This window comes from Pinus tabuliformis, chromosome 6, assembly GCF_031772625.1.
Source record: "Pinus tabuliformis cultivar Carrire ecotype Pingquan chromosome 6, CPIR1, whole genome shotgun sequence".
Taxonomy (NCBI): Eukaryota; Viridiplantae; Streptophyta; class Pinopsida; order Pinales; family Pinaceae; genus Pinus; species Pinus tabuliformis.
In genome coordinates, this window is record NC_142292.1 from 610720057 (window position 1) to 610747016 (window position 26960).

The following is a 26960-nucleotide window of genomic DNA, read 5'->3' on the forward strand; positions in this document are numbered from 1 at the left end:
AAATTGTTTGTCAAAAACATACCTTTCCAGTGCTCCACACACCCCCCTGCTTACCTTGTTTCATGCCCTCATGAAAACATTATAGTTGACATGCAAGGCGGTAAGAGAATAGGCTAGAGAGGGAACCTCGTGCGGAGGCCTACAACCGTGATGAGCAACTAGATCATCAAAGAACTGATTTTTTTGACCTTCAGGCATTTCATACAAGGCCTGATATCTGGGTGCAGGGTGCCAAATGATTGGACTACGAAATCGATACCCTAACCAGGATGGCCCTGCTTGCAAAATACGCTCGCCATAAAGGTTCAATCGGCTGGCAGCCAGCTCAAAATTTTCGTATTTGAACGGTTCCCTGAGCTAGATGTTTGGGTTAGAAATCCGGTATCAGAATTTTGCAGCATCGATGGCGAGGTCTTTAATAGTCAGAAAATATTCCAGACTGTGTTGGATTAGGTCCTCGTGCATGGGTCCTAATGTCTCCATAACACCCGGGGTTCTCATAAGGTTCCTATGTGCTCTCCATAACAGCACTGGGTCTCTAAGCTCGGCTCTCACCCACAAGTCTAGGCTATTTTCCTGTCTCTGAAAAGTGTTATAAGCCCTGAGCCATTTTAGTTGATTAACCCCGAATGGAACGAAGGCTTGCAATTGTATGTCCCCAACAAAAGGACCAGGATTTAAATCAGTTTCCTGGTCTAGCACGAGGTTATGCAAGTAAATTCACACAATAATCTTTGAACCTTAATTCCATAATGCTTGCAACAATCTATGAAATCATTAACAGTATTGATTTGTATAGGGGCACCCGCCATGACAGCTTTTATCTTTAATCGTAAATATCGTTCAAGCAAAAATAAAGCATAGTTTTTAGCAGGGGCCCTACAGGCCAGAACGTCATTATACAAAGAACACACAGTGTCCATCTGCCTAACAACAATATCTAATCGACGAGTTACCTTGGTAACCTTTTCTTGCTCCTTTTGCTAGCCTTCGAAGGCCTGGCTCTCGGACTGACTAATATCCCGAAGTTGCTGTTGTAACTCTTCATATTTCTCCCGAGGGACTGTTTGTTCTCTCAGATGTTCAGCTTCTTGCTGAGCTTGCTTCATCATCTTGTGCAAGGTTCTTGTTTTCGGATCCTTTTTCCATAGAGCCGTAGAGGCCGGGAGTTTTACCTGAACCTTTTTGTTATACTGTTTGGAGTTCAGAACCCGAATTACCCCTGAGGGTGGTGCCTCTGTTTGGATCTCCTCATTCTCCTTTTCTTTCTTAACACGAATGAAAGGTTGCTGTGGTTCCCTTGTTAATGGAACATCATCCTGTCCCTCTGCCTCAATTGGAACAGCAGTCCGTTCTTCAGTGTCAATTGGAACAGCAGTCTGTTCCTCAACGTTATTTGGAACAACAGTTTGTTCTTCAGTGTCAATTGGAATAGCAGTCTGTTCTTCAACGTCATTTGGAACAGCAGTAGGTCTTCCAGCAGGGTTTTGACCAACAGGGAAGCTATAAGTCCTTCGTCTTCTTGTTCTACGGGATTTTGCTACAGTGGCCCTTTTTCTTTTCCTTGTGGTCCTTCGTATCCTCAGATTAGCTTTCAGAATCCGAATTTGCTGTCGGAGCTGGGCTATAGTGCTCAGCAGCCTCTGCTGTTTCCTCCTTAATTTCTTGATTTCCCTTGCCTCAGCAGAGGGCTCATGACTGGCCCTTAAATCCGCTCCTACTCCGTCTAGAATTTCTTCTGGTGTCTTGGGAACAGATTGTTCCCGATTGGTGTCTCTTATTTCTTCCTCATGAACGGGCGGGTTTTCTTCTCCTGCCTTTTCTGCATGTGATTTCTCAAGTATGTCTTCCTCTGGAGGTCCATCGGGAGGACCTGCTGGGCTGGAGGGTTGGCCATACTCCCCCATATTGGCCAGGATTGCGGCCAATTCATCTTCGCTCACAGGGTCTCGCAGCTGGCTGCTCTCTTGCTGTACTACTTCCTCCTCCTGATTGTCCTGCTCAGTGACTGCCTTAGAGTGTTCGGCTTCTATTTCTGTTTCGGAGTGCACGTCTCCCTCCTCGACTCCTTCTCCGGCTTGCTCAGCCTCGCCCCCAGATTGTCCAGCATTTTCTTTGGAAGGTCCTTCTTCTATTTCTGGAGGTTCGTCTATAATCTCTATTGGCTGGCTGGTGCTCTCCTGGATCTTTTCCAGCCTCCCTCGTATTCGAGCTAGCCGGGCTGATTTTCTTGGTCTCTCAGGTTGTTCAGGTGTACTAGCAACAGGTTTTTCTGCTACCAATTCTCTGCGTTTTTCTGGTCGTTTTGGTGTACTTGAAGAATGTTTTCATTTTGGAGAAACATGTTTTTATGCTGCCAATTCTCTGCGTTTCTCTGATCGTTCCGGTGTGCTAGAGGAATGTTTAGGTTTTGGGGATGGTGCAGCCAATCCCCCCTTGATCAATGCAATGAGCTCCTCCCACCTGCTCTGCTGTTGAGTGAGACTATGGCTCACTATCAATCGAATCAATCCATTGTGGCTAACAACTGTTTCTACGTGCTGTTTCTTTTTCAGGCTTCGGGCCGCATCATGCAATAATGAATTTAAAAGTGCAGGCAGATTTACAGAACATTTTTCTTTCAAAACAGCTAAGAGTTTAAGATGACGCGGTCTTACCACGTCTTTCCTTCCTTCACAAGTGATGTAGCTCTGCACTATCTTTGCTAATTCAGTCCAGGGTTCTCCTAACGTTGCTGGCAGAACTCCCTTCCCCTTAACTGTCAAGCTTTGGCCTTCATCCTGGAAAATCTCCATAATCTTTTGTAATCTTTCTTTCTTCAGCGTCCATATAGGTCCGGCGGCTGGTAGTCCTGAGACTTCTGCAATTATATCATCAGTGACCGCTATCCGCCTTTCTCTTACTATGGAGTAGTCTTCCTGCAAGTTTTGCAGAAATTCCAACGCCACTGTTTCATTTGATTCTTGTAGGCGACTGAAATAATTCAGCCATCCTGCCTTTTCCAGGATCTCCCGGGCAGCAGCGGAGACTGTCAACTCCTGAGGTTCGCTTCGGATTGCCTTTCCTCCCATAGTTCCACTAAGAATTTCCAATGGAACAGCAACTGCCTGTGCTGTTTTGAGACGCAAAGAGGGTGATTGTCGCAAGAAAAAAACAGAGTATGCAACAAAAATGGATTGTGGATGGCAACTTGCGTAAAATAGAATTATCATACCGTTAAACCATGCCATACGTTCGTACACTATCTTCCCCGAGTGGTGTGCTGACACGTAACTCGTGGAGTAATGAGATTACCTTCCCCCCCGTGATGTGATAGGTTGTCCCAGCCGTCAAATAGAGGAGCAGCAGCCATTGTGTAACCAAGTCATAAAGGAACAGCATATAAAATTATGCCATGTTTTAGATGGACAACGAAATACCGAAATCGAGGCAAAAAGGTGGATCGCGTTTTACATAAGAGCCTGCGTGATATGATGCGAGGCCGGGGGATGGGACGTCTGTCAATCGTACGGAATCTCCAGAGGTCATTGTCAGTTCCTTTGCCATGATTGGTGGTAATGAGTGTTCATGCGATATATACATCAGGACATAAAATATGAATTATTCATAGGATATAAGAGACAAAGAAGTATTAATATCATACCTATTGGTGTAACCATTACGACTTCAATACCATTAACAGAGCTCTGTTGCCGACAGGTGTTCATAACCTTGGCAGAGTTTTTTATTTCACCCCCGGAACCATGATCCTTTGTGTGTATTTTGAAAAGTATTTTGTCAAAATGCAGGCCATTATGCTGGCTTGGTAACCAGGTAGCCATAATGCCATTCACAAGGAAGGTGCGAAACGTGGACAGGCCGGCTCGTGATGAGACCCCCTGTTCCAAGGTCTATTTATTTAGTGTACCTTTTGGACCATATCCCTGGTGTGGTGGCCATACTGGGAATGCCACTTCACTTCCATCCTGATGATCATGGTAGGCTGGCTCTTGATGAGAACCCCTATCCTGCATTTGACAATTAATAATCCATATTCATTTTTTCTTTTTGCAAAGCACTTTTTCTTATTTATTTACACATAAGGGTGGTTCAGCACTCCTTAAGAGTGGGAATGGTGGAAGAAGTCTTATCATCCCAACAGGAAGATATGAATCCTCTGCTCTTATCCCTAAGTAATAATCAAAGAAAATTTTAGGGAAATCGTCATGATAAAGATAACCAACCAAAGCAATGGTAATAAGTTAATGAAAATGGAGATGAGAGGTAAGTATGTCCCTCCTCTTGTCCTCTTATCAATATTAGGCCCTATAAAGATAGCGATCTATGATCTGCTGACTTCGGTATGTCATGATTTATGTTCATTGCATAAGTGCATCGCTGTATCTTAAAGACTGGAGAGAACATGGGCGAAAAGCATCCTCAATATAAATCATTACAGAGAGCAAAAACATGGCGATGGTGTTCCTTTTGAAAAAGGAACAACAGAGAAGAATTCATGCAAACAAATAGTTAAGATGACGTCCCTTTAGAAGGAACAACAGATAATCACAAATGTTGTTCCTTTTGAAAAGGAACAGCAAAAACTCCCAAATGTTGTTCCTTTTGAAAAGGAACAGCAAAAACTCACAAATGTTGTTCCTTTTGAAAAGCAACAGCAAAAACTTCACAAATGTTGTTCCTTTTGAAAAGGAACAGCAAAAACTCACAAATGTTGTTCCTTTTGAAAAGGAACAGCAAAAACTCACAAATGTTGTTCCTTTTGGAAAGGAACAGCAAAAACTCACAAATGCTATTCCTTTTGGAAAGGAACAACAGAACGCACAAATGTTGTTCCTTTTGAAAAGGAACAGCAAAAACTCACAAATGCTGTTCCTTTTGGAAAGGAACAGTAGAACGCACAAATGCTGTTCCTTTTGAAAAGGAACAACAAAAACTCACAAATGTTGTTCCTTTTGAAAAGGAACAGCAAAAACTCACAAATGTTGTTCCTTTTGAAAAGGAACAGCAAAAACTCACAAATGTTGTTCCTTTTGAAAAGGAACAGCAAAAAATCAGAAATGTTGTTCCTTTTGAAAAGGAACAGCAGAAACACAAAAACAGGCAAATGTTGTTCCTTTTGGAAAAGGAACAGCAAAGACACGCAGAATACAAAAATAAAAATTAAAAAAGAGAAAGATCAATAAAAAATGTTAAGAAAACGTATATACAAAAACTTATGTACAAGTTATAGGAAAAAAAATGCATTCTTTACTAAATTATAGGTGAGGAAGATTTTGCTTCCTCTCCTAAAATTTCCATATCAGTGTCTCGACGTAGCTGCTGACAGAAGGATTCTCGAGTGAGTGGCTTACGATATAGACGAACTCGGTGGCCATTTACCTTGAATGCATATCTAGAACCGTCGATTGTGATCAGCGTAAGGGTCCCATTATCATGTACTTTCTGGATTTTGTATGGTCCCAGCCAACGAGTCTGCAGTTTCCCCGCGAAGTCCTGAAACCGAGAGTCATATAACAGAGCCCAGTCTCCTTCGTGAAAGACTTTGTTCTTGATAAGTGCATCATGCCATTTAGCTCGCTGCTGTTGAATAAGTGCTGTATTCTGTATTGCAGAGAGCCTTATTTCGTCCAATTATTTAATCTACTGTAATCGATTAATTTTTGCCTCACTTAAATCTCGGCCAACTTCCTGTGCAGTTCGTAACGTTTGGATTTCGAATTCTATGGGGAAAATAGGTTGTTTTCCAAACACTAATTGATAGGGTGAATAACCGGTGGTACTTCTCCATGTGGTTCTATAAGCCCACAGTGCTTCAGGTAATCGGGCGGCCCAATCACGCCTATGTGAAGAAATGGTTTTTGTTAAAATTGATTCTATTACCTTATTGCTACTTTCTACTTGCCCATTCGCCTACGGGTGATATGGGGTAGTAATTTTATGCTGGACGTGATAATTGTTAAGTGTTGCAGCTAATTTGTTTCTGGCAAATTGTGGTCCTCCATCTGTAATTATTTCTCTCGGAAGGCCATAACGTACAAACAAATGGAACAGGAACTGTATTACAGAATCTTCTGTAGCTCTAGGCAACGCTTCGGCCTCAACCCATTTGGTGACATATTCTGTGGCTACCAAGATATATGTTCTCTGATTTGATGATGGGTTGATGGGTCCAACGAAGTCAAGAGCCCATCGTTCAAATGGTTCAATGACTAATTGTGGCCTCAGAGGCATTTCGTCGGCTTGACCAGGTCGTCCTGCTCGCTGGCAGCTGTCACAGGCTTGAACGAATTTCTTCGCATCCTTGAAAATTGTAGGCCAGTAGTATCCTGTCTGCAATACTTTATGTGTTGTTCTTTTTTCAGCAAAGTGTCCCCCACATGGTCCGTCATGACAGGCTTTTAAGATGTCGAAAATTTCATCTTCTCGAATACATCTCCTAATTTGCATGTCTGCCCCTGTGTGGAACAAATAACCCCCAATCCACGAAAATCGAGTACTCTTCTGAACAATCTGCTTACGTTCATTAGGGGTTAAGTGTTTTGGTAGCTTACCTACTGCAAGGTAATTGGCAACATCAGCATACCAGGGTGTTTGAACAGCAACAACAAACAGGTGCTCATCCGGAAATTGATCTTCCACTGCTGCTGCCTCGATTGATTTTGGTATTCGTGAGAGAAAATCAGCTACAGGGTTTTCCTTGCCGGGTCGATCCTTGATTGTGATATCAAACTCCTGCAATAAGATCAACCATCTAGTTATTCTAGCATTTGTGACAGGCTTATTTGCTAAATATTTGATAGCAGAATGATCTGTATATAAAATAACGGGATAGCCTGTAATATAATGTCTAAACTTATTGACAGCATGTATTACAGCGAGGAATTCTTTTTTAGTGACTGTAATTTAATTCAGCAGGGGATAAATTTTTGCTGATATAATAAATAGCATATGGTTTTTTATCCTCTTCCTGCCCAAGGACTGCACCGATTGCGGTATCTGAGGCATCAGATGAGATTTGGAATGGTAAATTCTAGTTTGGTCCTCGAAGGACTGGAGCTGTTGATACAAGCTTCTTTAATTCCTGGAAAGCGCGGTCGCATTTTTCTATCCACATGAAATCAACATTACCAGTTAGTGCATATAGAGGTGCAACAATGTGTGAATAATGTTCTATAAATCGTCTATAATACCCAAAAAATCCAAGAAAGCTGCGTACCTCTGTTTGAGTAGTGGGGGTGAGGATAAGCAAAAGTACTTGAATTTTGGCCGGATCTACCTGAATGCCAGCCGCTGAGACAAAGTGTCCTAGAATAAGCCCTTCAGTAATCATCATATAAAATTTTTCGTGGCTTAAACAAAGCCTGGTAGCAATGCAACGCTATAGGACTTTTTGTAGAGTGTCTAAAGCTGGATCAAAATCATCTCCATATGGTGTAAAGTCATCCATGTACACTTCAGGTCCATCATTTATTAAATCTGCAAAGATGCTAAGAACAGCCCTTTGGAATGTGGCAGGAGCATTACATAGGCCAAAGGGTAGAACTCTATAGGCAAACGTTCCCCAAGGACAAGTAAAAGTAGTTTTATCCTGGTTTTCAGGGGCAATCTGAATCTAATTGTATCCACTGAAGCCATCCAGGAAAGAAAAGAATTTCTTTCCTGCTAAAGTGTCCAATACTTGGTCTATGAATGGGAGAGGGAAGTGATCTTTTTGTGTGGCTTTGTTTAACTCCCTATAATCCACACAAATCCTCCATTTCCCATTCTTCTTGGGTACAACCACAAGCGGAGAGACCCATTTACTATCAGAAATAGGATAGATAAAATTAACATCTAAAAGTTTCTGAAGTTCAGCTTTTACAACATCTTTTAGATGAGGGTTGAGTCTTCTTTGCGGTTGACAGACAGGTCTTGCATCTTTTTCTATATAAATATGGTGGGTGCACAATTGGGGATCAATCCCTTTCATATCAGGGTAATCCCACGCAAATGCTTCTTGATACTTCCGTAATAGATGGATGAGTTTTACTTCTTGGTCCGGTGTAAGGTTGGCATTGATATTTAGAGTTTTTCCCGGTTCAATTTCCACTACTTTACTATTGGCAACAGAAGTCACGGGTATTGTTTGGTCATGTGCATCTTTCAAGGGATCTTCTTCTAGTTCGCTATCGAATGCAGCTTCTATCATGAAACACTGTGTGTGAGATCTAGATTCAGTTTGACTAATGAAGTTATTGATAGCATCGTCTTCTGTTTGGTCTTTAAAGTCTAGAGCCTTCTGTACAGTCAATGGTGATCTGATATTGTCAGTAAGGTATGATACAGGGTGCTGGTTAGTTTTTATCATTGTAAGACTTGGCTGTGCTGGAGGGTATAGAACTAGATTTTTAATATCTGGTCCTCTAGTTATGGTCATATTTCCCTGCCGGCAACCAATGTAAGCATCAGTGGTAGCAAGCCAAGGTCTACCTAAAATTAGCGGGTGTCCATCCAGTTGGGTTTTTGGATTAATTACCAGGAAATCAGTTGGGTATTCCCAGGAATCTATAGAGACCATGACATCATATAGAGTACCTTCTGGTCAAACTACAGATCGGTCGGCCAATTCTAATAAAGTAGAAGTGGGTTCTACCGATGTAATGCCGAGCTTTTGGCAAGTAGAAGTTGTCAAAATATTAATTGCAGCTCCTAGATCAACTAAAGCATTAGTCAAGGTCTGACCATTGATTTGAACAGTTACGGTTGGATTTCCCGGATCTTCATATTTAATGGGTGTTCCTGATAATAGGTCAGATAAAGTATCGACTACTTGGACTCTTGGGTTAGTGGTTGCATTCCTCCTTAATTTTTTTATGCACAATTCTTTTATAGTTTTTGCATATATAGGGATATCTTGAATGGCTTGGAGGAAAGGAATTCTTATGTACAGATTTTGTAACTCTCCCAGAATGTCAAAGTCTGGATATTGTACAGGTCGTGGTATGACTAATCGTTCTGGGAAGGGAGGAGAGGATGTACTTGCTTGATGATGAGTCTACCCCTTATTTACACCCTTTTGTTGTAACGGTTGTTCTGTTGGTAACTGATCTTCAATGTGAATTGTTTTATCTCCCTCTGTTTCTATTATACGTCTAGATCTTAACTGAAGATCATTGCACTCCCTCAGATCAGGTCTGATTTCTGATGATTCTATGATTTGGAGGGATTGGACCGGTCTATTATTTGGATTGGGATTGGGTTGGGCTCAGAGTTGCGGTCTCAGATTAGACTGGGGATTTTGTTGTAAAGCTGGCAGAGTCGGTTGAGGGAGCGGAATAGTTCCTGTTGGCTGATATGTCGATTTTGGCTAGTTTGTCTGCCAGGGTGAACCTTGTGAAGTAGGGGGGGTCCATTGTGGAGGATATGGGTTATTCTGCCAATATGGTGGGGCGTAAGGAAAATTCGGCCAACCAAATTGGCTTGTCTGATTCATCCACGGATTTGGAGAAGGAAACGGTTGTGATGACCAGTTCGGAAATGGGGATTGAGATTGGTTTTGCCACATACTATATTGCTGAGCATTATACTACGGAGGCTGGAAAGAAGAAGTTGGGTCTGAAAACATACCAGATTTCCTTGGTTGCCATTGGCGACGCTGGTTAATGAAGTATGCTAATTTTGGCTCTTCTTCCGCTTCGTTATATACTGCCTTCAATCCAGGAAGTGAGGGGCAGCTCTCAGTAAGGTGATCTTTTGTACAGATAGCAAATGTTTGAACTGCATCCAGTGGACATTCCTTATGGCTATGTTTTCTTCTACATCGGGGGTAGAAGATCGCCAAATTCTGTTCTGCCTCCATCTGCTTCTGTTTAGCCTGCACAATATCAAGTTGTGTAGTTAATGTCCCCAGAATATCAGTTTTAAAATTTTCTAATAAATTTCCAAGTTCTACACGTGTTACTCCTTCTGCTGATATTTTGTTATCTCTGACAAACCGATCATATTCTACTGGTTTTATCCTTGTGCTGCCTCTCGAGCTCCTGATACATAAATCGATGATGTCAGCAAAATTCTCTTGATAAATATCCCCTTTTCCCATGATATTTAATGTTTCAATCCATTGTTCCTTCATGCCTCTGATCAATGCTGTTTTTAACACATTATCAGGCAGAGGTAGTGATGCATATGGAGATCTTTGTAAATTATACTGAAAATGTTCTACGTATTCTTCTAATGTTTCATTTGGTCTAGCTATCATCTGAAATATTTCATCTTTCAGTTCTCTATACCTATAGTAATCTTGATATTTCTTTAGGAAAGATTCTTTCATTTGCTCCCAGTTATTTATAACTCCACCACCTAAACCCATAAACCATCTTAAAGCTGCCCCTTTCAAAGTGGAGGGGAATAATTTTAATTTCTGGGGGTCAGTGGTGTAATCATATCCCCTGCATAACACATCAAATTCAAATAAGAATGCATCGGGGTCCTCTGATGTAAGTCCATGAAATGTAGGAATGTGTTGAAGGGGAATTGCTTTCATAGGAGCATTTGCTGCGGAATCCACTATAGGATATTGTAATGTAGAAGTTTGAGTATTTGGCTGATTCTGCACCATGGGATCGAATATGTGCCAATAACCTTCCGGGATTTCTAGGAGGGTATTCCTAGGCTGAGAAGGAACGACCTTGACAGGGATTGTTTTAATAGCACTTCCTTTGTCTGGAATAATGAAAGTCCCTGTTGTTTGAGGAGATTGAATCCCCCCAACAATGATTTTTGCAGCGCTCCCTTTATCTGGGCTATTTAATGGCTGAATTATCCTAGGAGGAGATCTTGGCTCCTCAACTTCCCCTGTTTCCCCTTCTCCTTCACAAAGATTGCTTAGATTCCCTTCCTGCAGTCGTTCTGGAATAGAATTTTCAATTTCTTGAAAGTCCTGTTCATCAGTCTGACTATGCACCTCAGCGAAGGCTACAGATGGTGATCCTGCGGCCTGAAGGGAGCTAGTAGGCTGTTTAGAATTGGTTTTCCTAGGCCCTACTGATGGCTGAGATTCAGTTTTCTTATAGATTTCGTCTATGAAGGTTGTTCGGCCAAGGGTCACCGGCCCTTTGGCTTTTTCGGGTTTGAATGGAGGTTTGATATTCTTTTCTGGCTTTTTCTGCTTAGTCATGCACTTTATAAACTACTAGATCCTATTCAACCCACAATTCTGCCAGGAAAGCGGACGGTGGAGCAGGGTGTTTACATGCTCCGTACGTAGGTTCTTACCTTTCGTTTTTAAAATCCAACTCTCCCCTAGCAGACTCGTACACTACTCTGTAAAAGACAAATGGCTATACTCTTTCCCCGGCAACGACGCCAAAATGTAGAGCTGTAACAAGGGTCTCTTTCACCTCTAGTTATTCCACATTAATAAGTCAATCCGGGAAAGCTTTGTTATTGCAAAGAGTATCTCAATCCGAGGCTATTCGTCAGAGTAATGCTTAGTAGTACAATGTTTAGAAAATACAAGAGTAAACGGATGCTAAACTATGACTAAATTACTTTAAAAGAATAAAATCACACAAGGCAGCTTATCGATCAAGGGTGCGGAAGCGATAACCCATCCCTCTAGAAACTGATGGAAAGGAAATTAGAGCATGGACCATAGGTCTGGGAGCTAGGCAGCGACTGCTGAGGCTCTCTACAGCCTTAGACCTTCTCTCACACCAAAGCAGCAATTGCAAGTAAATGGAACGGCAGAAAGTAAAATGGAACAACAAACAAGAAATGGAACAGCAAGTCTAAAATGGAACAGCAGTAAATGGAACAGCAATCAAACAACCAAAGTCTCGCGAGTCAGAACTAAACTTGCTCTATTGAACCAAACTCACATCTTGCAATAAAATAGCAATCTTCTCTCTTAAGGCAAATTGGATGGGATGTACTTTATGGAACAGCACTCACTGATGAATTATGGAACAACAAGCATCAACCATATATACACACAACGCGCTAATATAGCAATCTGATGATTAAAGAGAATACGGCTATGTTTCCAAATCGAATAACATTACTTCCGGATTCCAATAATTGGGATTTCAAATGAATCCAATAACAGTAATATTCAGTACAAATTCTCTGTAACAGAAATAGTTGGCTTAGACTGATAACATGCAATCAACTCTGAAAAGATTCACTCATACAATACAGAGTCACTACATAAATCTCCTGCAGAAACCATTAATGAATTAATCGTAACAGAGCATGGAATAGCATATGAAGAGCATGTCATATTACCAAGCAATAAAGATAAGCAAACCACGCAGAAATCAAATTATAATGATACAAAAGCAAGTGTCCTTCAGAGCCGGGCCCTTAGCTTCCAACGGTACACTGCCTTAGGTTACTCCAGACGCAGAGATGAAATAAACACCAAGTCTTTTATATTAACACATCAACAAACGTACATCAAACCAAGTCACAGTGAGAGTCGATGATCAAAGTTTAGTCTGAAACTTAAAATTACATAAAAGGCCCTTTGCTTAACGATGTTGTTCCTTTTTATAAAAGTAACGGTGGAGGTATCTAGATAACAAAAATAAGCAAAACAGCGATCCCTCAAGATCAAAGATCCTGATGGATTCGCCAAGCCGTTAATCCTTTACTTTTCTTTCCCTGTTCCGTCGAATGGTAACCCTTCTTTCTTTCCTGGGTCGTTCTGCTTCGATTTGTTCGATCTCGTTTGCATCTGGTTCCCTTCTAGAGGGACAGCAGTTATTCCTCCTTTGTCTTTCCCTTTTGAACGGTAGCTCTTCGTTTCCACCTTCTCCTGCATAGAAAAATGACAATTATCAGCGATTAAGCTTTCCATACTAATTCTCACATATTCTATTAAAATTCTTTATTTCTTTGAGTTCCTGATGCATAAAGGGTTACAATTGTTACTGAAAAGTCACTAAATTGTTTGTCAAAAACATACCTTTCCAGTGCTCCACACTCGAGTTTTTTGAAAACTTACCACAAGGTTAAGAAGGATATTTTTTCAGATGGCTTTAAATCTGATATTCAAAAGTTTTTAGTGGAATGTTTGGTTTGCCAAAAAAATAAAGTTGAAACAATTAAGATCCCGAGTCTATTACAACCTTTATCCATTCCAAGTCAATGTTGGGAGGAGGTTTCAATGGATTTTATCATAGGTTTATCCAAGTCCAAAGGAAAGAGTATCATCATGGTGGTAGTTAACATACTTACCATGTATGCACACTTTTGTGCATTATCTCATCCATTTAAAGCAAGTACAGTTTCTATTGCATTTATGGAAACAATTCGAAAGCTACATGGAAACCCAAAGATTATTGTCAACAACAGAGATCCCATTTTCACTAGAAATTTTTGGAAAAAAATTTCTTGTCTTGGTACTCAGTTAGCTCATAGATCATCTTATCATCCTCAATCTGAATGGAAAACTAAGATAGTAAATAAGTGTTTGGGAGGATATATTCATTGCATAGTATCTGATAAACAGACATGATGGATCAAATGGTTTCCTCTGGCTGAATGGTGGTATAACATTTCCTTCCATATTACAGCAAAAATGACCCCATTTATGGCACTTTATGGATATCACCCACCATCCATCATATCATATTTAAGAGAAAATTCTAAGGTTCAAGCAGTGGAAGATCACATCAAGCATCAATAACAAGCTCTCCAACTCTTAAAGGATAACCTAACTTTGGCATAGAATAGAGTGAAACAACAGGGAGATCAACATCACAGCAAAAAAAGTTTTAATGTAGGTGATTGGGTATTTCTATAGCTACAATCATATAAACAAATGTACCTCAAGAAAGATAAGAAGGATAAAAAATTATCACCAAAGTATTATGGTCCGTACAAGATGTTGCAAAACATTGGTACTATGGCATACAAAGTGGACCTTCCTGCAGCTTCCCGAGTGCACCGAGTTTTCGATGTTTCATGCTTAAAGAAGGTTATTGGTGACAAGCTCCCAGTTCAAACAATGTTGATAGAACTTGATGAGGAAGGAAAAATCATTTGGAACCTGAAGAAGTCATATAAAAAACAAATCGATAGTTGAAAAAATCGATCAATGTCGGAGTATCTCATCAAGTGGAAGAACTTACCCACTGAAGGTTCCACATGGGAGGATGACAATTTTATACAGAAGCATCGAGAACTACTCAAGTGTTGAGGACAACAATTTTTTGAAGGGGAGGGGCATGTTAGGTCCCAATAATACTAGTGATTCCCCCATTACTATTGTCATTGTAGCCCTTATTATTATTGTTGTTCCCCTATTGTCCCCATATTGTTATTATTGTGCCCCATAGAATCCAACTATTGTTATTGTTGTGCCCTTACATTATTATTGTTATGTCAGTTTTGATTATATTGTGACCCCTTAGACTCCTATATATAGAAAGGAGGTTTCGTCATTCGTATCATCCAATAATTTTTCATTTGTGTAATGTAAAGGAGGTTTCGCCCTCAAAGAGGCTGATTTTGAATTTGTTGATCTATATTTTCTATCTTTTTGTGAGCTTGTTTCTTAAAAAATACCCTCTTTCTTATCATTAGAATCCTCCAAGGCACATTCTTCAGCATTTATGATAACTTCAATTTCAACCCTAATATCCCTTGTTGTAAGTGAATCAATGCATTTTGTAGCACCTATTTTAGAAGGACGAGGAGTGATAATGAAGGGAGGAATGGCTTTTTCTCTTCCCTCCAATTATAATTTTTTTCTCTTCACTAAAAAGGCGAGGAATGATTCTTTTCTTAAAATCCTTTCGAGTATTTGTGGGAGTCTTTTCATTTTTATTTGTTGAATATTTCTCCACATGTGATGCCCCAATATTTCTTAACCTACTCTTGCCCAATAACATTGGTTTCCTTCTTGTTTTCAGTTTTGTCAACTAATTTTACCCTCATGATATTGTCATTCCTCTTATAATTTTCTCTCTGTTATTTACTTAATTGTTGCTTCTGCATCTATATGTATTTGTCTGCTTCACATTTTCCATGCCAACTTTGATTTCATGATGTCCATTAACTTCTCAAATTTTATGGGTTTTTCTCCCCCTGGGATGTTGTTGCTCTTCTAATACTAACTGGATGACTACCTTGCTGCTTAAAGCAACTCCCCCTCAAACCATGATTCCTTCATTGCATCATTGAAGTAACAAGTTGTTCCTTTCTCTTCCTCTTCCACACTCTCATAGATTATCGTTCATTTCCTTCATTGTTTTATCTTCTTGCAGTGTCCTTCATCTTATGTCTAGAACTCTTTAGGATATATAGTAGTTTGCAGTCTTTGACCATACGGCCAAGATTGCCACACAAATAGCATGTTGTATGGTTGAGCAAAGGAAAAAATGATGTGTGTTTTTTTTAGTCATTCCTATTTTTCTTTACATACTTTTTGCATTCAATAGATCTATGTCCAAATTCATTGCATAGATAACAATAACCATAGAAATTATTTGTTCACCTAGTGAATGAATGTCTTCTCTGTTTGATTGCTTGAGGAAGTATTCTAATTTTCTGCATTTATTACTGATTAATATTGATGTTCTTTGTCTTACATTTTGTTGCAATATGTCTAGGTTCATGACAAGAAAAGCACTTGAAATATTTCAAGGGACCAAAAAACCTCCTTTGTGATCCTCCAAATCTATTCAACGCATTTTTAGGAGAAAATGATCTTCTTGCAATGAACCCATCTTCATCTCATTCTTTGGCTTTTGAGATTGTTGCTTGTTTTTGTTTTCTTCTTTACTAAACATGGTGCATGTCCCTTCTCCTATAGCTATTTTTAGGGATGTTTCATTATCATATTTAATGGATCCCTATTCTGAGTTCTTCATGGAGGCAACCTCATCTTCTAGTTTCTTACACAACCTATTCTTTTCATCTAACTATATTCTAGCTGAAATAATCTCAGACTCTAATATTTCACATTGTACCTCTTTCACCTTTAGATGGTTATTCATAATCCCTTATATTATCCTTGCTTCTTCAAGTTGTGACTTCAAACTGACAATTTCCTCCTTGTTCTTATGCTCTCTCTCATCACATATCTACACCAGTTTCTTTATATCTTTCTTTTCATTCTTCAATCTTTCTATTTTAGTCAAGGCTATGTCAAGCTTGGCTTTTTCTTCAGCTACCCTTTATTCATGGCAATAAGGTCCATTCACACTAGTAGATACCTCATTTGACTAAATAATTTCCTTTTAACATGGATTCTTCTTTCTCCTCTTTATCTTCTCCTTCTTCACAACACAACTACTAGTGTCTCTTTCATGCATGAGATGCAATCTATACCAGATTTATTTTGCATAATTTAAGTCTATTATTGTATTAAGATCCTTATTATGAAGATTATTAAGCATAACACATTTTTCCTTAGCATTAAATTACATGGAAAACCATCTTTATAATGGGCTATTGGTAATTCCCTTCACTAACTAACCTTGATCCACTGTTGTTCTTGCGCAAAGGGTGAATCTTTGTAGTATCCATCACATACAAGTTTCTATACACTAGATCCATAAGCTATCAGTTCAGATTTTACCTTATCTCTCCATTCATGAAAGTTTGTTGCACTCAACACGGGTACACTTTGATAGTCCATGACTAAAGAAAACCTACCTTCAAGTTGCTAGGCTTATATAGAAGGAATTGACTCTGATACCAATTGATGAAAACTTGACTAAACTAAGAGGGGGGGTGAATGAGTTTATTATATTCATGGAAATTAAAAGTATTTTCATTAAACTCATTAACTGAAACATTACATGAGAAACTTAACAAATAATGACCAGCAGATTGAATATGTGAACAACAAGTAATAAGAAAACCAAAACATCACATCAGTATATAATAACAACACATATTGACACTAGATATATTTGGAAACCCATAAATGGAGAAAATCTCAATTTTATTATTGTTGTGATGCAAAGGAAAGCTCCTACTCCTTATTACATATGATTTTATGTAGTCTCCAACCTACAGGAGGGTGCTACCTCAATTTTTGGCAAGCTACAACATGAAAGGAAGCTCCAAATCCCATATGTTTTTTGTAGGCTACAACCCATAGGAGGCTCCTACCTCAACAGGCTCCAACCTTATGTTTATCAAGCCACTACATGAAAGGAGACTACAATCCCCTAATACAAACAAGAAACAACAATGTGTTGGTTTACCTGGTCATAAATTTTACATATCTCCATATTCATTTTTGCCTCTTATTCCCTTCAAATTTGCTTCACATTAACTTCATATGTTCCAAGTAACTAATGCATAATACCTCAATCAGCTTTCACACATTCTCCCACTCTCTAACATAATCTTGTTTCCAAAAACAACATATTTTATAAAGAAAGTTTTCTTGTTGTTTGTATCCCACATAGGAATATGAAGTGAACAGGTTTGACTCTTTTACTTCCACTCATTTGTTCCCAAAATTTTCATATCTTGAATATTATAACACAAAAATAAATAATCATCCAATATTAATTTCATCCACATGTAATGATTAAATGCATCAACCTAATTCCCACATCATGTAAAATTATAGGAATAACATATGAGAATTTATTCCTCATGATCAATAACAACATTCATCATTGATGTATCACAACAATCTTTGTAACATGTTTGCCTTTTCCTTGGACTTTCATCACAACATATTCATGTCATTGTCTCAACAACCTTGCTATCATGGAGTCTTGTCTTGCCTTTGTTTTCATGGATTTTTGCCTTTGACTTGCATCACAACAATGATTATGCTTTTGTCTTGCCTTGCATCTCTGTAACAACATATCTTGTGAATCATTTTCCATCACCTTTTCTCTTATTCCTGCATATCAAACATGCCTTGCTTCTCCCTTGATCCTTGCTCCTGTATACATTGTCGATGCTCCTTTTCTTGATACTCCTTGCCTTGTTGATCCCTATCTTGCTACTCCAAGCTACTCAAGATGCTTCCTCATACCTTGCTCTTGCTGTTGCATACCTTGCCATCTCTTCTGAATTATTTTCCATCACCCTTGCTCTTGTTCCTACATACCTTACTGCTCCTTTCCCATCAATTCCAATAATGGCAACATTATTCGCCCCTTTTTGATATTGCTCCATGAAACTATGACTACTACTGATCGAGTTTCTCCATACTGTGGCGGATGGTGGATGTTAATTCAAATGGGTTATCGGGTGGAATGGCTTCTCTTTGGACCCCATATGGACCACCGTGATGCTTATAAATCTTTCAGGGGTATACTTATCATCGGCTATATTCAAGGCCATTCATCAAGACTTCACTTTCTCAACTTATATGCTCCATATAGCGACAGATATACATTTTGGAAGTGCATGGATGACTGTGATCTACTCAAAATTGGGTCTTTAATCATGGCAGGTGATTTTAATGCTACACTATCTAGGGAGTCTGATGTACGGCAGATCCACTAGCCGACCACTTATGCCAACTATTTGACTCCAACCATCTTCGGGATGTTCAGCCTCATACATTGACTCCTACCTGGCATAATGGAAGAGTGGGAGATGAGCACATCGGCAAAATATTGGACCGATTCTTAGTTCATGAAAACCTTCTGGAGCGGCTTGGGTGTATGTGATCCTGGGTGGAAAAATCTATGATTTCAGATCATATGCCCATTGTACTTCAATGGAGGCTGGAACATCCTTGTTTGGGCATACCATTTAAATTCAATAGAACTTGGTTGGAGGATGTAGAGTTCAATACTCTGGTCATCAATTATTGGAGGGCACATACCTAGGAGGTGGGTCACTCCTCGATGCAACATCTTTCAAGATTACTGCAATCTTTAAAAATTCGAGTAAGGATTTGGGAAAGGGAGAAAAAAAAAGGCTTTGTCCATTGAATTGAAGTCTGTCATGGTGGAGATTGAAAAACTTTGCAATATGGTGGATCGAGATGCTCCATCTGCAATTATTTGGGACAAGCTAAAATCGTTGGAGAGTAGAAAGCGATAGATCCTACTCATCCAAGAATTGACCTGGAGATTAAAGAGTAGAGCCCTATGGTTAGGGGAAGGTGATAGAAACACAAAGTATTTTCATAAATATGCAAATCAGAGGAAAAATGGAAATACTATCTGGAAAATTTGGAGTCATGGTGGGGATTTAGTATATACCACTGAGGAAATTCAAAGGGAAGTTGTTCATTATTTTTAGTCCTTCTTTCAGAGGAGTTATGGGAACTTCATAGAAGATCAGTTATGGGGTACATCCAACTACTCACTTATGTTCAATGAGGAGATGAATGAGGAAATGTTTAGGCCAGTCACATCAAAAGAAACCATCCAGGTACTGAGAAATTTTGCTAAAGATAAAATTATAGGCCCGAATCAGTGGACAGTGGAATTCTTTCTCCATTTCTATGATCTGGTGGGGGTGGACCTGTTAAATATGGTGGAAGAGTCTCGATCCCTGGGTCGTGTTTCTGGATCTATCAACTCTACTTTTATTGCCATGATTCCTAAAGCATCAGTCACATCCTCCTTTCTTGACTATCAGCCCATTTCACTCTACAACATCACTTACAAACTTATTTCAAAAATTATTGTAGAGTGCATCAAAGGAACCCTCTCGCTTCACATATCGAGGGAAAAATCAGGTTTCCTACACAAGTTGATACATGATGCAGTGGCCACCACTCAGGAGATTATTCATTCCATCGATACTAGAAAGACTAAGGATTTAATGATGAAAGTGGATCTTTGGAAAGCTTATGATTGTGTTGACTAAGCATTATTGTGCCTCATTCTATCAAATATTGGGTTATCTACGCCAATCATTGAGTGGATCATGTCTTGTGTTTCTAGTGCACAATTTTTTGTTTTGATCTGTGGATACGCTTCAAATTTCTTCAATGTAGGCCAGGGGCTTCGACAGGGCTATTCACTTTCTGCTTTGTTATTTATTTTGATAATGGATTGCCTTAGCCTCAAGATTAAAGCGAATGTTTGAGAAGGTCATTTCAATGGTATAAGGTTGGCTACAAGTATTAAGGTATCACATAATTTCTTTGTGGATGACATTTTAGCATTTGGAATGGTGTCAAGAACACAATGGATGGTGTTCTATGATATTTTGTAGCGATTTGGAGCTGCATCTAGTATGATGGAAAATGAAGGTAAATATTATATTCTATACTCATCGAGAGATTGAGGGGAGATTAATGAGATTGATAGATTATTCAATTTCCAATCTCAGCCATTGTGTGATGGCCTCACATACCTTAGTTTTACACTCAAGCCTAATAACTACAAAATTGTAGTTTGGCTTTGGATAATTGACAAATATAAGCGCCGACTAAATGGATGGGCACATAGATTGTTGGCTTTTGGGAGTCGATATATTTTGGTACAAGTTGTTCTTCAACAACTGACTATTTACTGGGCACATTTATACATCTTCCCCACAACCATGATTAACAAATTCAAAGAAATCATGGCTCATTTTATCTGGGTGGGAAGGGAGGAATTTCAAAAATATCATCTCACAAAATGGGAAAGTATTACAATTCCAAAGGACCATGGTGGTTTGGGTATTTTAGATATAAAAATATTTGGAAGGGCTCTTATTATGAAATCCATGTGGTGAGGACTATTCAAGGAAGGGATTTGGAGGAACATAATCTCCACAAAATATTTGCAAAGGAAAATGGCAAAAGTCTAGATTAGATTGGTTCTACTTGGGAGCAACTCTAGATCCTATATCTGGAGAAGTTTCCAAAAAGTGAGGGATTTGTTTTTGTAGAGAATATGTTGGACATTTGGTAGGGGGAATCAAATAATTATTGGGATCAATAGCATCAAGGAGGTGGTTGTTGTAAAGGATTTGACTGTGGATATGATATGACATCTACACATATGAGGTATATTCCTATTAGAACAAGAAATCGTCGGCTCAAATGAGATTTTTCCTAGTTGGAAATAGGCGGGAAAGTTGGGATTGACAGGCACATATGTAGTGGAATGAGAAGCTTATATTCAGTCTCTTAGACTTTCATGGCTATGCAGAACCAAGGAGGGGGACATGGTCACCTGGGTAAGGAAGCTGTGATCTAATCTGGTGGAAGTGGTAGAAAATTACAGGTATCTCATTCTCACCACCTTTGCTCTACATCATACTAGCTAGTTCTATATGGTATGGAAACTTGAAATCCCTACCAAGATCATTCCATTCAACTCGCTAGTTTGGAGAAAAAAGAACCTCACCTGGGAGAATCTATGCAAGAGGGGATTCAATGGGCTAGGGAGATGCCCTCTGTGCCGAAACTCTTCCAAGCACAATACTTACCTGTTGTTCAAATGCTTGACTTCTAACATAGTATGGAATGACATTTTCTCTTCTTTAAATCTTCCTTGCAGAAGTTTTGGAAACATAGATGATTGTCTTAAATGGTGGTTGAAGTGGGGAGGTAAGGTTAAGGCGGCTCCTTTTCTCACTATTTGGGAATTATGGCGTGCCAAAAATGGTCACATATTTGAGGGACATCTGATCATCTCTCATCACATCATCCAAAATATTTTACTTCGACTAGAAAATGTAAGAACTCCCATCCAAGCAATTCAAGATCGATCTCACAAAACTCTTTCTCATCCCTTGCACTTCCCTACAGGGTTCTTTGATGGTGTCTCACAACGATCTCTATGCTTTTTTGGTGTATGGATTCGAGTGAACCAAGATTATCAATATAGGATTCTCTAGAATGGTGGATCGGGAACAAACATGAGGGCTTAAGTCTTGGCTCTTTGGGTTCTTCTGTGATTTACCAAATCACTGTACATTGACACCCTATTTGTATATGGGGACTCATAGGTACTTATCGATGGTTTTTCATCAAATTCTTAGTTCTCCCCCCCTCATATTACTACTTGGATCTCCCAGATAAACATCCTCAAAGGGACTTTCTCTTCAATCTCTCTCGAGCACATATTCCGTGAGAAAAATGGGGTTGCAAACTCACTATCAAAGAAGGGGATCTCTGATAATTTTGGATATATGCATTACACACTTCTGGAGGTTGATTCCATCAGTGTCGAGGGCACTATTCCCCTCCCATAGAAGAATTTTCTTCTTCACATATTTTGATTTGGGATTTGTTCAATGGTTATGTTCCTTCTTTATGTTCTAGCCTTCTGATTAGGAAATTTTTCTTCTTTCGTTGTTTTATTTTGTAGCATTGGTATATCCTTCTAAAAACAATGGAGGATGTGTCTCTTTTTCTTACTTCTTTTCTTGTTGGAAGATCTATGTAAGTATTTTGTACAAAAGACACATTTTGAACTTATGCAATGGTACATAATATAAACCAACATTTTTTTCTCTGATTTTTTTTTTCTAATAAATAATGTAAAGAAGAGTTATATCATTTATGGCTTCTAGTTCCTAATTCAAGTTTTCTTTTTAAATGGCGCATTAACAGTGAGACCCATGTGCTTATATTCTTCTTGATCCCTGAGCTTCAAATTGGCAGCAATTAACCACGAAAGTAAGTAATGACAAACATAATTTGTTTATAAGTGCCCGTCATGCACATGTTTTAGTAATTTTGTAATTTTGTGGAGCTTTGATTATGCGAAGATTTCCCTGTGAGAAATCTTCGTAGAAGCAAAACTCTACATACTGCTGAATAACACAGCTCCACACTTAGTCTCCTGAAACTATTCACCAAGGAATAAGTAGAAACGACTCTCGGAAAGCTACATTGACTCCGTTATATATGTTGTTACCTTTGTCGTTTGTTCTGCTTTCCAAGTCTTTTATTGGTATGGATATGCGGTTTCAAGCTTTGGAATTTCATTTTGAGATGCTCGTGCGATAGAAATCTCTTCATTTTCTATTAGTGGAGGAGGAGGTAGACCTATATTGACATTATGCTAAATGTCTATCCACTAATTTGTAATGCGTTTCACACCATCCTTTTGTTACATGCAGAGTTGTATATTAATATGCTATTTCCAGGTATAATGGCGGGCCCTACCACTACTATAGTTGGCTAGTGCACTAGTGATGAAACCAAATTATCCGCTAAACCAATGACGTAACATCGGCCTCATAACTAACTATTTTCTTTATGACCCGCCAACAACTATACTAGCTCCTAAGTTCCATCCCACACGATTACGCATAGTACTTCCCCAATAAGTATCGTTATTAATGAAGTACCTTAGTCCTTTGTATTCAGGTAAGGGGAGGCGAATATTAAGAGTTCCAATAGTTTATGAAGGAGATCACCAACTAACTAAGTAAAATCTTGTGTAAATGAAAATTTCCTTCAGAGACTAACTATTTTCCCAATTCATGTATTAAGAGGTTTCATATGATTTTCATATTATATTTTATAAATGAAAATTTTCTTGCCAACTAACTATTTTTCCAATTTATGAACGAAGAACTTTGGTATGATTGCTATATTATTCTTTTCCTTTTTTCAAATCTTCTTTTTCATTAATGGAAGCTTTTAAAAATGGAAATATAAAATATTTCTTATAAAGAAAATCTTTTATAAATAAAAAATTTTTAAAAAAGGAAATATAGAATGTTCCATAGTTCTTCTTTTACTAATTAAAAATTTTAGGTCAAGATCGAGATCCAGAGCCTAGAGGGGTAAAGCTGGTAATTTCATCAACATCTCAATTAGTTAATCACCAATCATCCTCACCCATTTGATAGCTTCCGCTATAAGCATCCTCGCCCATTCCCTCTGATAGGTTCAGAGGATTGCAAACAATAAAAGAGAAGAGACACTATAACACAAATGGAGAACACAAGACAAAGATTGCAAACTAGAACACACAAAAAAAACTTTTTCATTACTAGAAGGCCTTGCCTTACCTTGGATTGCTCAGGTAGAGAAGAGATTACAAATTTATAAATGAGGGAAGCTCTAGAATTCTCCAATTTTGTCATGTGGAATACATCACTGCACAGTGGAGTCAATGGATGATGTAGTAGGTTGTATCTTTCGGCATGGGCGGTGGTCGATGACGGCTTAAGATGACGGAGTCTTGGCATTGATGTTTGAGTAGTACACGTCAGCGTCTGCATTTGGCTTCATGTTTAAAATTCTCCCACTTGAAGACAAATAAGAGTCATGAATCAAGTCACACCGAGTCCTACCATCCCTCTACATAACTCATGTTTATTTCTTAATAGAATATTAGTGAGCATATCAGCATGGTTCCTATCTGTATGGATATTTTCCACGGATAATTGTCCTTCCTCCAACACATGTCAAATCCAATGCTACCTTAAGTCAACGTGCTTGGTTTTTTTAGTGAAATGTTTGATTTTTCGTCAAGTGAATGACACTCAAACTATCAAAATATAACACATACTTGTCCTGCTTTATTCCTATCTCTCCTAGGAACTGATGCATCCAAAAGATCTCTTTACAAGCCTCTATTGCAACTATGTACTATGACTCCGTTGTAGAGAGAGGCTACTATTCTTTGTAGCCATAACACCCAAGACACTGTTGCTCCTGAAATTGTATACAAATAACCTGTAGTGGACCTTTTGGTGTCCATATCTCCATCCATATCCACATTTGTAAATCCTTCAAGCATAGTCTTATTATGACCAAAACATAAAAAATAATGATTAGTACCCTTGAGATACCTTAAAATCCATTTCACTTCTTGCCAATGTTATCTGCCTAGATTGGCAAGAAACCTTCTCACTACTCCCACTGAATATGCAATGTCTAGTTGTGTACATACCATGGCATACATCAAACTGGCAACTGCTAAAGCATAAGGAATTTTGCTCATCTCTTCCTTCTCCTTGTCATCACTAAGACATAAATCAGTGCTTAGCTTGAAGTGAGTTGCATGGGGTGTACCAACTAGCTTAGCATCCTTCATATTAAACCTATCAAGCACCTTCTTGATATATTTTTCTTGTGACAACTACAATTTTTTTTTCATGTCACATGTGATCCTCATGCCCAATATTTGTTCTTCTGGACCCAAATCCTTTATTGAAAATTTTCTTCCCAAATATTTCTTCAACATATTGACCATATTATTATCATGCCCAACAATCAACATGTCATCCACATATAACAATAATATGATATACTTTCCTCAATCATACCTCTTGACATAGACACAGTGGTCAACTTCCAACTTGTGAAAACCATGTTCTAACATGAATGAATCAAATTTCATGTACCATTGTCGAGGTGCCTATTCCAACCCATAAAGACTCTTCTTCAACCTGCAAACAAGGTCTTCTTTTCCTTCTTCTATGAAGCCTTATGGCTGCTCCATATAAATTTATTCCTCCAATTCACCATGTAGGAAAGAAGTTTTTACATCTAATTGTTCACATTCTAAGTCTAAAGAAACAACAAGACCAAACATTTCTCTAATGTATGGCAACTTAACAACAAGTGAGAAAATATCAATGAAGTCAATACCTTCCTTTTTGGAAAATCCTTTCATCACCAACCTTGCTTTATACCTCTCCTTCTTTATGTCACCTTCGTGCTTAATCCTATAAACCCATTTTTTTGTAGATCCTTTCTACCTTTTGGGAGATTTACCAACTCCTAAGTTTTATTTTCCAGCAAAGAGTTCATTTCTTCCTCCATTGCTTTCTTCCATTATTTATTGTGCTCAACGTTACAAGCATCTTGAAAAAAATTAGGCTCACCTTCAACAGGTAATAAGATATAGTTTGAAGGAGGATACCTTTGTGAAGGACTATGATGGCTAGAATATCTATGAACAAACTATGGTGGTTCATTATCAGGTTGAATCTCCTATAAAGGTTCCTAAAAGATTCCATCTTCTTGATGTTCGTCACTTTCCTATTGTTGTCCTTCTTGCTGTTGAATTTGATGTCTAATTTCTTGCACTGGTTGGATGTCTTCCTTCTTCTCTTCAAACTTGTCAAAAACTTTCTTAATCCCCATCTCACCTATAATCCTCTTAAACACTTATGAATCATTAAATATAACATCTTGTCTTCTAATAATTTTATGTTTTATTGGATCCCATACACGATAACCAAATTATTCATCTGCATATCCCAGAAAAATGCATTTCATAGATTTATCATCTAGCTTAGTTCTATTTTCTTTGGGAATATGTACAAATGCTTCAAATCCAAATATTTTCAAGTGAGAAGAATTAAAATTCCTACCAGTCCAAACTTCTTTAGGGATACCTCCATCCAAGATTGTACTTGGAGACCGATTTATAAGATAGCAAGTTGTCCTTACAGCTTCTGCCCAAAAATGCTTCTCAAAACCAAAATTGGACAACATACTTCTCACCTTTTTCCATAATGGTGTGATTCATCCTTTTTGTGACAACATTCTATTGAGGAGTACCAGCTACAGTCTTCTTGTGCTTTATGCCAAACCTATTACAATATTCCTTGAATGTATTTGAGAAATATTCCCCACCATAATGTGTTCTCAAGCACTCGAGAAATTTCTTAGTCTCTCTTTCAACAACAACATGGAATTTTTGAAATATTTCAAACACTTCATATTTACTTTACATAGTGTAGGCCCAAACCTTCCTGGATGCATCATCTATAAATGTTACAAAATATGATGCTCCTCCTAATGACTTGATGTTAACACACCCAAACACATATGAGTGTATCAATTATAACACATTTTTCTTTCTGTCATGGCCGCCTCTAAGGAATGAAACCATTCTCTGTCTACCATATATACAATGCTCACAAAGATCAATATTATAGGATTTCAAACCTGGAAACACATTTTAACCAACAAGGATTTTTAAGCCCTTTTCTCTCATGTGACCCAAGTGCTTATGCCATAGATCTATTGAATTTCCTTCTTTTGTGATAGGAGCCAAATTTTATTTTCCTATCATTTCCTTCAAAGTATATAATGTTCTTGTCTTGGGTCCTTTGGCCATGAGCAA